Source organism: Scyliorhinus torazame, chromosome 11, assembly GCF_047496885.1.
Source record: "Scyliorhinus torazame isolate Kashiwa2021f chromosome 11, sScyTor2.1, whole genome shotgun sequence".
In the NCBI taxonomy this organism is placed as follows: Eukaryota; Metazoa; Chordata; class Chondrichthyes; order Carcharhiniformes; family Scyliorhinidae; genus Scyliorhinus; species Scyliorhinus torazame.
Genome location: NC_092717.1, coordinates 23,074,491 through 23,086,111, shown reverse-complemented (window position 1 = coordinate 23,086,111; position 11,621 = coordinate 23,074,491). Strand labels below are relative to the sequence as shown.

The following is an 11,621-nucleotide window of genomic DNA, read 5'->3' as shown; positions in this document are numbered from 1 at the left end:
CAACTGCCTCCGACCCAGGCAGCCACCCACCCCCAGCAAGCCCGACAATTGTCGAGGGGTTTTCAGTGCTTCTTAGCCTTCCCCTCCCCTTCCGCAGCCACTTGTTAATACTTGCACTCATTTGCACCTGCACGACACCCACCTCAGAGGGGTGGAGCCTCGCGTATGGGTGGAGTTTCCTGTGTCCAAGCTGCTACTGATATTGAAATCTATGCAAATGACGGTTTTGCATGGATCCACCGGCGCGGGCTGCAAACGTCGATATCGTTGCCAGTGAGGGACTCGGATCTTGGCATAGGAACAGGTGTCAGCCGCAAACCTCAATTGTTGGATGACCCATGATTCTTCACCCAAGCACAATTCACGTTTCAGGTGTCGCGAAGCGGAGAATTCAGTCTCAGGGAATCAAAGGTCCTGTCAGGTTTAAAGGTCCTTGACAGGCCTGGGAGATGGTAAGTGTATAAAGTAAGTTGGTAGGATTTGGGGGGTGGCGGTGGAGGTTTGCGGGGCTGGGGGGGGGGGGGGGGGGGAGCTGCCACAGGGAGTCAGGCCTCAGGGTCAGGGGGTAGGGGTTGTTGGGTCAGGGCGGTTTTAAGTGGGGTTGAGAGTCGGCCTGGGAGTGGAGGGGTGGGTGGGGAAATAATCTTTGTGGGAGTGAGGAATCCCGTAGTTTGGGGAGTTCCTTTCGGGTATGTAGTCCCTTGGAGGTAGGGGGAGTCCTGGGGGTGGGGGACGGTAGTGTTCCTAATTGAAGAGACCCCTGGGTGGGCACTCGGGGCACTGGTGGAGCCTGGGAGGGGTGTAGTCTCAGGTATGGGGGGAGCTGGGGGATAGAGCTCTGGGGGTGTTTGGAAGAATGGGTGCGTCCCGGGGGAGTGGGGCGGGGGGGGGGTCGGTGTGGGTCTGCGCAATCGTTACCCAGAAGTTAGAAGAGATTTTAATTGTTTCTGGCTAACTATTGATGTAACGCAGTCAGAGCCATCCAGAGTTTGCGATTTAAGTCACATTTTCGGATGGACCGCAGTGCAGGGAAATTGCCCGGGGGGCAGTTTGCACTTCTGGGCAATTGCAATGCAAACCATAGCTGTGAATCTCCAGTGGGGGGAGGTTCCCTAGTGCGTCCTTTGGGGTAGCCTGCCCTGGAGTTTGGTACCTATGGTCAAATTGGAAACTTCAGGCAAAGTGTCAACCATCAATCAGCTTCTTTCTGTCTCTCTTTACAATCAATACAGTGACAATTGAGGATTGAGACCATCAAACCATTATTTATAGATGCTGAGCACCTCAGGGAAGATCTTGACCTTGGGTGATAGTGAGCTGGCAACTCATTTTACACCTCTTTTAACTTTTATTTCCATTGGAGTCAATCGGGAGATGTACATGTCAGGCCGCCGACGTACGGCGACCTGGATTAAGCTGTTGCGGATGAGTAACGCAGGAATACGGCACTGGGTGTATACATCAGAACAAGTTGGCTGCCGCATCACTAAAGTAGGAACGATCGACGTTGCAAGATCAAACACAGATTGATCGATCACTTTACATAACATTGCCATTTAGTCCGCAAGTGTGAGCTTCACCTCACTTGTCACGTCAGTACTCCAATCTAACTCTAAACTCCCTATCCTCATCATCCTGTACCGATCCCATCAACTCAATGGCAGTTTGAGGAACACCATCTCATCTTTTCGACGGGCTTTTCAAACTCAACAATTTAAGGTCATAAACATTGCTCCCATTTTCCCCCCCAGGTACGTAAGGTAAGGAGTAGGCCATTTGGCCCGTCGAGCTTGTGCTTCCAATCAATAAGACCATGGCTGAACTAGTTGTGGTCTCAACTCCACTTTCCTGTCTGCCTCCCATAACCCTTGATTCCCTTGTCCGTCTCTATAACTCCTCCTTGAATAGATTCAGTGACCCGGCCTCCACTGCTTTCTGTGGAAGAAAATTCCACAGACTTACGACCCTTTGAGAGAAACTATTTCCCCCCAACTCTGTCTCACAAGGATGTCCTCTTACCCTTAAACTGACTCCTCTGCAAGAGAAAACCTCCTCCTTGTATCCACCCTGTTAAGTCACGTCAGGATCTTATATGTTTTAATAAGATCACCTCTTATTCCTATATAAATACTTGTAGTAACTGATCAGTTTGTATATTTCCAGCCAGCTTCCTCTCATACTCTCTCTCTCTTTTTACTTTACTTTTATTCACTCTTTGCTGTCCAATATTCTGACCCACCACTAACTTTCACACATTCGTACCATGTTCCTTTTAATTTGATATTATTCCTAACTTCCGTATTTAGGCATGCATGATACATCCTTCTCAAATAGTCTTTGGGGGCCGATTTTCCAGTCCTCCCTGCTGAAAGCATCTTCCGGTCCCTATGAAGGTAACCCCTTCCACCGCCCCCCCGCCCCCCCGCCCCCCCGCCCCCTCCCGCCCCACCGGCCCCACCCCTGCACACCCTCCCGCAGCGAGTTCCCTGTCGCTGGGATGGGCGAGAACGGTAGCACAGTGGTTAGCACAATTGTTTCACAGCTCCAGTGTCCCAGGTTCGATTCCCGGCTGGGTCACTGTCTGTGCGGAGTCTGCACATCCTCCCCGTGTGTGCGTGGGTTTCCTCCCACAGTCCAAAGATGTGCAGGTTAGGTGGATTGCCATGATAAATTGCCCTTAGTGTCCAAAATTGCCCTTAGTGTTGGGTGGGGTTACTGGGTTAAGGGGATAGGGTGGAGGTGTGGGCTTGGGTGGGGTGCTTTTTCAGAGGGCCGGTGCAGACTCAATGGACCGAATGGCCTCCTTCTGCACTGTAAATTCTATGATTCTATGAGCTACGCAAAAGGCCGGAGACATCGCAGGACCTGAATATCCCATTGGTAGCTAAAGACGAATCTCCTTCTCCACCGAGAAACATGTCGCAGTTGGTGCGGTGGGGGGGTTCTTGGCCTTTATTTCTTACTGGGATAAATATTTCCAGAGAATTGTTCAATATTTCCTTAAAAGTGCCACTGCATTGCTACAGTGCCACAGCCCTATCTTTCAACCTAGAGTCCCAGTTCACTTTAGCCAGCATTGCCTTCATACCCTTATGATTGCCTTTATTTAGGTTTAAAACACTAGTCTTAGATGCACACTTCTCACCTTCAAACTGAACGTGGAATTCTGTTATGTGCAGATCGCTGTCACCTAGAAACCCCTTTACCATGAGGTTAGCGATTATGTCTCATTGCACATTAATAGGTCTGGAATATCCTGGCCCATGGTTGGCGCTACATCACATACCACTAATAAATTGCCCCAAATGTACTCTATGAAGTCATTTCCCAGGCTGTCTCTGCCAATCTGATTCGCCCAAACTACATTTAGATTAAAGTCACCTGTGATGATCACAATACCTTTCTTACACAACCCATTTATTTTTCTGTATGCTCTATCCGACACTGTAACTACTTTTGGGAGCCCCGTTAAATACTCCTGCAAGTGACCTCCACCTTTTCCACTTATCTGTACAGAAATTGATTCCTACAGATTTTTAATCAGCAATAATTGAGATAAGGCGGGAAAGTGGAGTTGAGGATTATCGTATAAGATCAGTTATTAGCTTACCGGGTAGGGGCAGCACGGTGGTGCAGTGGTTAGCACTGCTGCCTCATGGCGCTGAGGCCCCAGGTTCGATCCCGGCTCTGGGTCACTGTCCGTGTGGAGTTTGCACATTCTCCCCGTGTCTGCGTGGGTTTCGCCCCCACAACCCAAAGATGTGCAGGGCAGGTGGATTGAACACGCTAAATTGTCCCTTAATTGGAAAAAATGAATTGGGTACTTTAAATTTATTTTTTAAAATGATCTCATGGGGTAGCACCTTGAGGGTGGCGAGCGTCGATTATGTATCAGGGTGGCTTTTAAAAGTGGCGCCCCGACCCGAGAGTGGGTATCTAATGCACAGCCGCTGACTCTCTAACGGCCACTGCCATTTAACGTTCGCCTGAGCGTTGATTGGCAGTGGGCGGGACCTCCGCCCGTGAGAGTTGTCGGTCAGTCTGATTGGCGGACTGTTCTTCAACCCGACCAGGCACCGCAATGCTCTGCCTGGGACGAAGGCCCGGGACCTTTTGAAAAGGTAAGTCTTGGGGGTCCAGGGGTTCGGGAGGATAGGGGGTGCCCAGAGAAGAGAGAGGTTGGAGGTCGGGAGCTCGGCGATCGCAGTGTCGGGGAGTAGGCCAGAGGTCTACACGAGCCCAGGTGAGTGCATTGCAGGGAGAGAGGGTTATGCCCGGGCACTGCTTGACTGGGTAGTGTCGGGGGGGGGTTGTGTTGGGGGGAGGTGGGTTGGCAGGGGCCTGCGTGGGGTGGGTGGTTGTATGGGGGGGGGGGGTAGGGGCGTGCTGTGTGGTGTGGGGTTTGCATGGGGGTGGGTGTTGCAGGGGGGGGGGGTCAGGTTTTTACTTGTATGTATCGGGGTGACTTTTAAAAGTGGCACCCCGACCTTTGGGGAAACAAAGTTGCTGGTGGGGTGGGCTCAGAGTCACTTCGTGGGATCCGTCTCCTGAATTTATCTTCAGTGTTCTTCACGATACGTTGGAGAAAGTCGCTGTTGGGGTCGGTGGTTTCAATGACCCTTTGCCGCCCATAATAGCACACATGATAATGATGAACGTCACTTGAGTATGAATCAAACTTGAATTCAGGCTCACGTTTGGTGTTGGAGAACATGTTGAGGAAGCTTGTGTTACTTTGGTGCCCTCCATTTAATGGTGGCTGAGGGCCGTCTGCCCCTGAGTGGGGCAGCCCTGCTTCCCGCTAAACCAATATTGGCATCAGACCAGTAGCCAGAGTATAATTGCACCCTTACATAATGCGCAATATTCTATTGGAAATGCGCGCGGGTTCATAGAATCATAGAAGGAGGCCATTCGGCCCATTGAGTCTGCACCGGCTCTTTGAAAGAGCGCCCTACCCAAAGTCAACACCTCCACCCTATCCCCGTAACCCAGTAACCCGACCCAACACTAAGGGCAATTTTGGACACTAAGGGCAATTTTAGCATGACCAATCCACCTAACCTGCACATCTTTGGACTGTGGGAGGAAACCGGAGCACCCGGAGGAAACCCACGCAGACACGGGGAGAACGCGCAGACTCTGCACAGACACTGACCCAAGCCGGGAATCGATCCTGGGACCCTGAAGCTGTGAAGCAATTGTGCTAACCACTGTGCTACCGCGCTGCCCCTCCATTCCCGCACGATTACATTGTTATCCATGGAATTCTCTGGTCGTTGCGATTCACTTTTCCCGCTGGCAGCTCGCGGGTTTCCCGGCAGTGTGGGGTGGTTACAATGGGAAGTCCCATTGACAGGCGGCGGGATGATGCGAACGGAGTGCCGTCGAGAAACAGGAACCGGAGCATCACGATTTCTTAACTTCTTGATGTGTTGGGTGTTCTGGATCACATACAGGTCACCAACACTTGAAATAGTGCAACACTATTTTATTTAATCATTAACTGTTTAAACATACTTAGACTGTTGGTTACTACAATACTAGCTTTAACTAAAGACCTCTGCCTTGCCCTAACCAGCCGGTGCACTCAGCACATGGTGAATGTCTGTGTTGCAGGCTGTGAGCTCTGTCCTCCTAGCTAGCTGCAACTCGAATGAGCGGGAACTCTGATGCCCCCTGTCTTTATAGTGCGTGTGCTCTCACTGGTGACTGGCTGCGGTGTTGTGTGTGTTGATTGGTCCCACTGTGTGTCCATCAGTGTGTGTGTCTGCACCATGAAATACTGGTGTATATTATGACACTTCTGTGAAAGCTCAGAAAATGTGTACGCAGAGTCATTTGTTCTTTTCACCGTTGGTTAGTCTGCCACTTCACAGAACACCGCCTGGATTTCCAGCTCTGCTTCATGCTAAAAAACGTTTCCGCAAGTTCAACATCCCATTTATTTTTGTTTGATTTTTGAAGCAAAACATAGGCATGACAGGGATAACGCGGGTCAGTGTGGAGTGACAGCAGGAATGTATGCGGTGACCTTTGGTGCAGCGGCTTCTTGTCATCTACATCTTCAGTCAACTCAAGTCTCACGTTTTCGCACGGATATGCGGATATGATGCATTGGAAGTTTTCAAGTAAAGGTGTCGTGGGCCTGTGTTTCGACGGCTGTCTTTGCTGTGATAATGCCTTTCCTTTTGTCACGATATTCTGGTTCGACTGAGCTGTGAATACTGCGAGATTCACCCCGAGGTTTCCAATTGCAATAATGGTTGGAAACTGCCGGGCAGTTTGCACACAAGTAGAAATGATGGAATGGCAGTGCCACCTACTGTTGCACCTTCATAACAACTTGCACAAGGGAATCTAGTTCAGGCGAAGGCCCCGAGGCTGTCAACGACATTACGCACTGAGAACCTAAAATATGTAGGGCGTGAGACTCTCCCGTAACGAGTAGTGACATAAACCTTTGTATCAATCAACTTCTTGAAAGATCAATAATGTTTAAATCTAAGGGATTCCTTGCTTTATTTCAAATATGTATTTTTAAGTTGACCTATTGGAAATTGTCAAGATTGTGGGCGGGATTTTCTGCCCACCCTCCGCCGTGGCAGGATTTCCGGCGGCTCGGCTCGCCGGCGGGATCTTCCAGTGCCACCGGTGTCAACCGCATTTTGCATGGCTCACCTGCCTCGCCGTCGGGGAACCTGCCACGGGAGGGTGGCTTTTGGCCGGACTGGAAGATCCCGTCCTATCATGGGAATTGGCAAAATAAATCAAAGCAAACTCCACACGGACAGTGACCCGGGGCCGGGATTGAACCCGGAGCCTCGGCGCCGTGAGGCAGCAGTGCTAACCACTGCACCACCGTGATAGCCTTTTTAATCAAAATACCAGGGGACACAATTTCTTTCTGCAAAACAATTGCAGAAGGCTTCATTGTCCAACGTGACACTTGACTCAGTCCAAAAATATAATAAATGCCCCTCACAAATTCTACCTGAGTTTATTAAATTGAATAGACTTGTTGGAGTGATGGTCCCTGGCCTGTAATCAGATGATTAAACCGTTTCCACATCACTCTTGGTGGTTTACGCTGCCATCAGATGTGATCCCCGCATGAGAGGATCTCACTGATGTCAGCTACAATTTATTAAACCTTTTCTTTTCCATTCACTTCGTGGCAACCAATTCTGTTTCTGTGGTTCCTATTTTAATGTCCTCGGCCCTTAACCCACAGAGATGGCGATGAGGACAAACGTTTTCTCTCTCAGGGTAATTGGTCTGTGGGATTCTCTGCCTCGGGAAGCAGTGGAGATCGGGGTCATTGAATTTATTCAAGGCAGGGTTGGGCACCTTTCAGACAGAGTTGCGGAGGGGCCGAGGGCAACATAGAGTTCAGACTACGGGCAGGTCAGCCTCGATCGTACTGAATGGCAGATCAGGCCTGAAGGTTCTGAATGGCCCCTTCCCGCTTCTCCCTCCTGTGCTCGCATTCCCCCAAGTAGAATTGGAGGAGTGGAGCGTTAGTTAACAAAGAACAAAGAAAACGTACAGCACAGGAACAGGCCCTTCGACCTTCCAAGCCTGTGCCGACTGTGCTGCCCGTCTAACCTAAAACCTTCTACACTTTTGGGGTCTAACCCTAACTCTATTCCCATCCTATTCATGTATTTTTCAAGGTGCCTCTTAAATGTCACAATCGTACCTGCTTCCACCACCACTTTCAGCAGCGAGTTCCAGGCACCCACCACCCTCTGGGGCGGGCGGGATCGGGGGGGGGGGGGGGGGGGGGGGGGGGGTGGGTGGGCGAGCCATATCCCGCCCCCTACTGACTGACTCTAACTTTAAATTCAGGTGGCAAGGACAGTCATTCCTAACTGGCAAAGTCTACTGTAACTAGGAGATCAGGGGCGGGATCCTCGATCCCCCCGCCGGGCCGGAGAATCGCCGGGGGCGCGGCGTGAATCCCGCCCCCGCCGGGGTTGGAGAATCGCCGGGGGCGCAGCGTGAATCCCGCCCCCGCCGGGTCGGAGAATCGCCGGGGGCGCAGCGGAATCCCGCCCCCCAGCCGGGTCGGAGAATCGCCGGGGGGCGCAGCGTGAATCCGCCCCCGCCGGGCCGGGAATCGCCGGGGGCGCAGCGTGAATCCCGCCCCCGCCGGGCCGGGGAATCGCCGGGGGCGCAGCGTGAATCCCGCCCCGGCCGGGCCGGGGAATCGCCGGGGGCGCTGGCGTGAATCCCGCCCCCGCCGGGCCGCCGAATTCTCCTCAGCGCCGGGGATTTGGCGGGGGCGGGATTCGCGGCGGTCAGCGGCCGCTGGCAGCGGCCCCCCCCCCCCCCCCCCCCGCCCCCCCGCCGATTCTCCGGCCCGCAATGGCCCGAGTGGCTGCCCGTTTTCGCATGTCCCACCGGCGTCTGTTACGATAGCGGGACCTGGCTCTACGGGCAGCCTCCGGAGTCCTCGGAGGGGTGGGGGGGGGGAGGAGGGGCGGGGGAATCTGGCCCCGGGGCGTGCCCCCATGGAGCCCAATGGGCCTGTGCCGTGGGGGCACTCTATCCCTCCGTGCCGGGCCGGTGTAACGGTCCGCGATGGCCGGCGCGGGATGAACCCGCCCCTGCGCATGCGCTGGAATGACGCCAGCACACGCTGGCGCTCCCGCTGGCGCTCCCACGCATACGCCAACTCGCGGTGGCTGGTGGAGGCCCTTCCGCGCCGGCCTAGCCCCTGAAGTTGCGGAGGATTCCACACCTTCGGGACGGCCCGATGTCGGGGTAGTTTACGCCACTTCCGTCCCGCCGGAGTTGCCCGCCCGCCAGTTTCCGAAGAATCCCGCCCCAGGTTCACATCTAACACGGGCCCAATCCTTTGTTTTAACTGGAGGCCTGGGGGTGTTGGTCACAGTGATGGCTTCCCAGTCACCACCAGGCTGCTGAGCTGCATCCAGGACGAAGAAGATAAGTTTCCTCCATGGTTTTTGAACATTCCTCCTCAGGTGCAGCACAAGGTAACCCCGAACCTCGCTTAACTGGAGTTCTCCATAAGCCACTCGCACCATTTAACTGACTCCTGGTTCATTCCGGCCCGGTTCCCAGCCGTGACTTCCTGCCGTCTGGTTTGGTCTTCCTTCATGCCGGCCTGGCAGTGACTCCCAGCGGATTTGAAGCAACCAATTAGTTCGAAAGCACGTCCTGGAATGCCACAAGAACGGGCAGCACGGTAGCTTTGTGGATAGCACAATTGCTCACAGCTCCAGGGTCCCAGGTTCGATTCCGGCTTGGGTCACAGTCTGTGCGGAGTCTGCACATCCTCCCCGTGTGTGCGTGGGTTTCCTCCGGGTGCTCCAGTTTCCCTCCCAGTCCTAAGATGTGCAGGTTAGGTGGATTGGGCCGTGATAAATTGCCCTTAGTGTCCAAAAACTGTCCTTAGTGTTGGGTGGGGTTACTAAGTTATGGGGATAGGGTGGAGGGTGTGGACTTGGGTAAGGTGCTCTTCCCAAGAGCCGGTGCAGACTCGATGGGCCGAATAGCCTCCTTCTACACTGTAAATTCTATGATAATCTATGATAAGGAAAATCCCAGTGGTTTGGAGGAGCTTTTTGAAGTAAAGGTCACCTTTTAACTTCAAAGCTTCTTAACCTTACACAAGCCATGTCCCATAACCCCAAAATATGGGGCGGGATTCTCCGAGCCCCACGCCGCCCCGACGCCGGCGCGCGAATCTCTGAGGTGCGGAGAATCCGCCGCCATTTCCACTGGCGCGTTTGGCAACGGCGCCGGTCCGGCGGGCCGCGGTACGAGGCCGGGCCGCCGATTCTCCGGCCCGGATGGTCCGAGCGGCTGCGCGGAAAAAAGCAGAGTTCCCGCCGGCGCCGTCCACACCTGGTCGCTGCCGGAAGGAACTCTGCGCGAAGGGTCGGGGGTGGCCTGAGGGTTGGGGGGGGGGGGGGAGGGGGGGCTCCGTCCCCGGCGGGGGCCTCTGATGGGGTCTGGCCCACGATTGTGGCCCACCTATCAGCGGGCCGGCCTCCCCCCCCCCCCCCCCCCCCCCCGGCCTACTTTGTTGCGCGTCCGGCCCCAGAATCCCTGCGCCATGTTGCATCGGGGGCCGGCGTGTTCCGTGAAGCCACCGCGCATGCTTGGGTTTGGCGCGTCGCCACTGCGCATGCGCTGGCTGCGTTGCCCCCAGTGCGTGCCAGGAAGTGAGGCTGGAGCGGCGTGAACCGCTCCAGCGCCATGCTGGCCCCCTGTGGGGGACAGAATCGCTACTGCCCGCGCCCGTTTCGCACCGTTGTGAAACGCGACGGGCGTTCACGAAGGCGCGGACACTCTGTCCCGCGATCGGAGAATCGCGCCCGCCGATGTTCTGACAGAACCCTTTATCATTTTGCATTTGAATGATTCGTTGACTCCCCGGGGTGCCTATTCCATTGCTCACCCACGCCACTTTAAATAAGCTTGTAGGCTGCCCCGTTGCCAGAGTGGCTGTGAATCTTCCAGCACTCTCTGGATGCAAGATGTGGTTCCTGACATCCACGTTGGAGAGAGGCCCGCCATGACCAGGCAGAATTTATTCCTATTGGTTGAGAAAAAGAAAGGCTTCCATTAATGTAGCACTCCTCAACTGGACGTCTCAAAAAGCTCCATCCATGTTATCTCGGAGAATAAAGGGCTCGCAACAACATGGAAAAAAAGTATTCAGCGACAAAATAACTAAAGCATTATTACTCATGGGTAATTAACAGTTGTCTCAGCTGTACAGATCCATAAGCAGCACTGCCTGTCTCCCGAACATGAAACTGTGCACCCAGATGTGGAAATGAGTGACCAGCGACATTAACAAGGTGAATTATTTATAAAGAAAAGAATGAATCAGCACCTATTGCGAATCAAGCAAAAGTAAGTGATTTTATTTCACTAAAATGTTATTTCTTCACTGATCCGACCCAGTAACCCAATCCTCTTGGTGAATAATTTCTCTGACAGCCCAGCGGTGCAGACCTGTTTTTCTGTCGATGCTGACATTTCTGAGGGGTATGTGGTTTATTCATGAAACTGCCAGCTATCAGCACAGGTATGTTCACAGCAGAATGGGTGAAGCAGACCTCGGATAAACAGTTGCAAAATCCTACCTGTGTAGGTCATCTACCTTGGGCCAAAGAACGAGAAATCGGACTTTTTATTAAGTGTGGAATTGTGGAAGGGCAGAGAGATTTCGGGCTCCAGGTAGGGTTAACACTAAAAGCCAAATGGGCAGCTGCAAAACAGTGGTCTTTAGTTCAAGGGGGCTGATTACCAAGAGGTGAAAGTTTGGGGTTTCATGGTCGGACAGGGGTTAGCATTGTTGCTTCACAGCTCCAGGGTCCCAGGTTCAATTCCCGGCTTGGATCACTGTCTGTGCAGAGATTGCACGTTCTCCCCGTGTCTGCGTGGGTGCTCCACTATCAGCCCAAGCCTGTTGTCCAGGGCTTGTTGCACATGGGCATGGACTGCTCCTGTTTCTGAGGAGTCTCGGATGATGTTGAACAATATACAATCATCAGGGAACACCCCACTTCTGACATTATGATGGAGGGATGTTCCTCCATTGATGAAGCAGCTGAAGATAGTTGGCCGAGGATAATACC

General features: G+C 53.4%; 1 long non-coding RNA gene across 1 annotated transcript in view; it reads left to right on the top strand.

Moving 5' to 3' along the window:
- The first annotated feature begins 227 nt into the window (after positions 1-227).
- LOC140385174 (uncharacterized) overlaps positions 228-11,621 on the top strand; it is a 29,922-nt gene continuing 18,528 nt past the window's right edge. Inside the window, exon 1 of the long non-coding RNA XR_011933303.1 lies at positions 228-452. This is a non-coding gene — a long non-coding RNA (uncharacterized lncRNA). The remainder of the gene's footprint in view (positions 453-11,621) is intronic.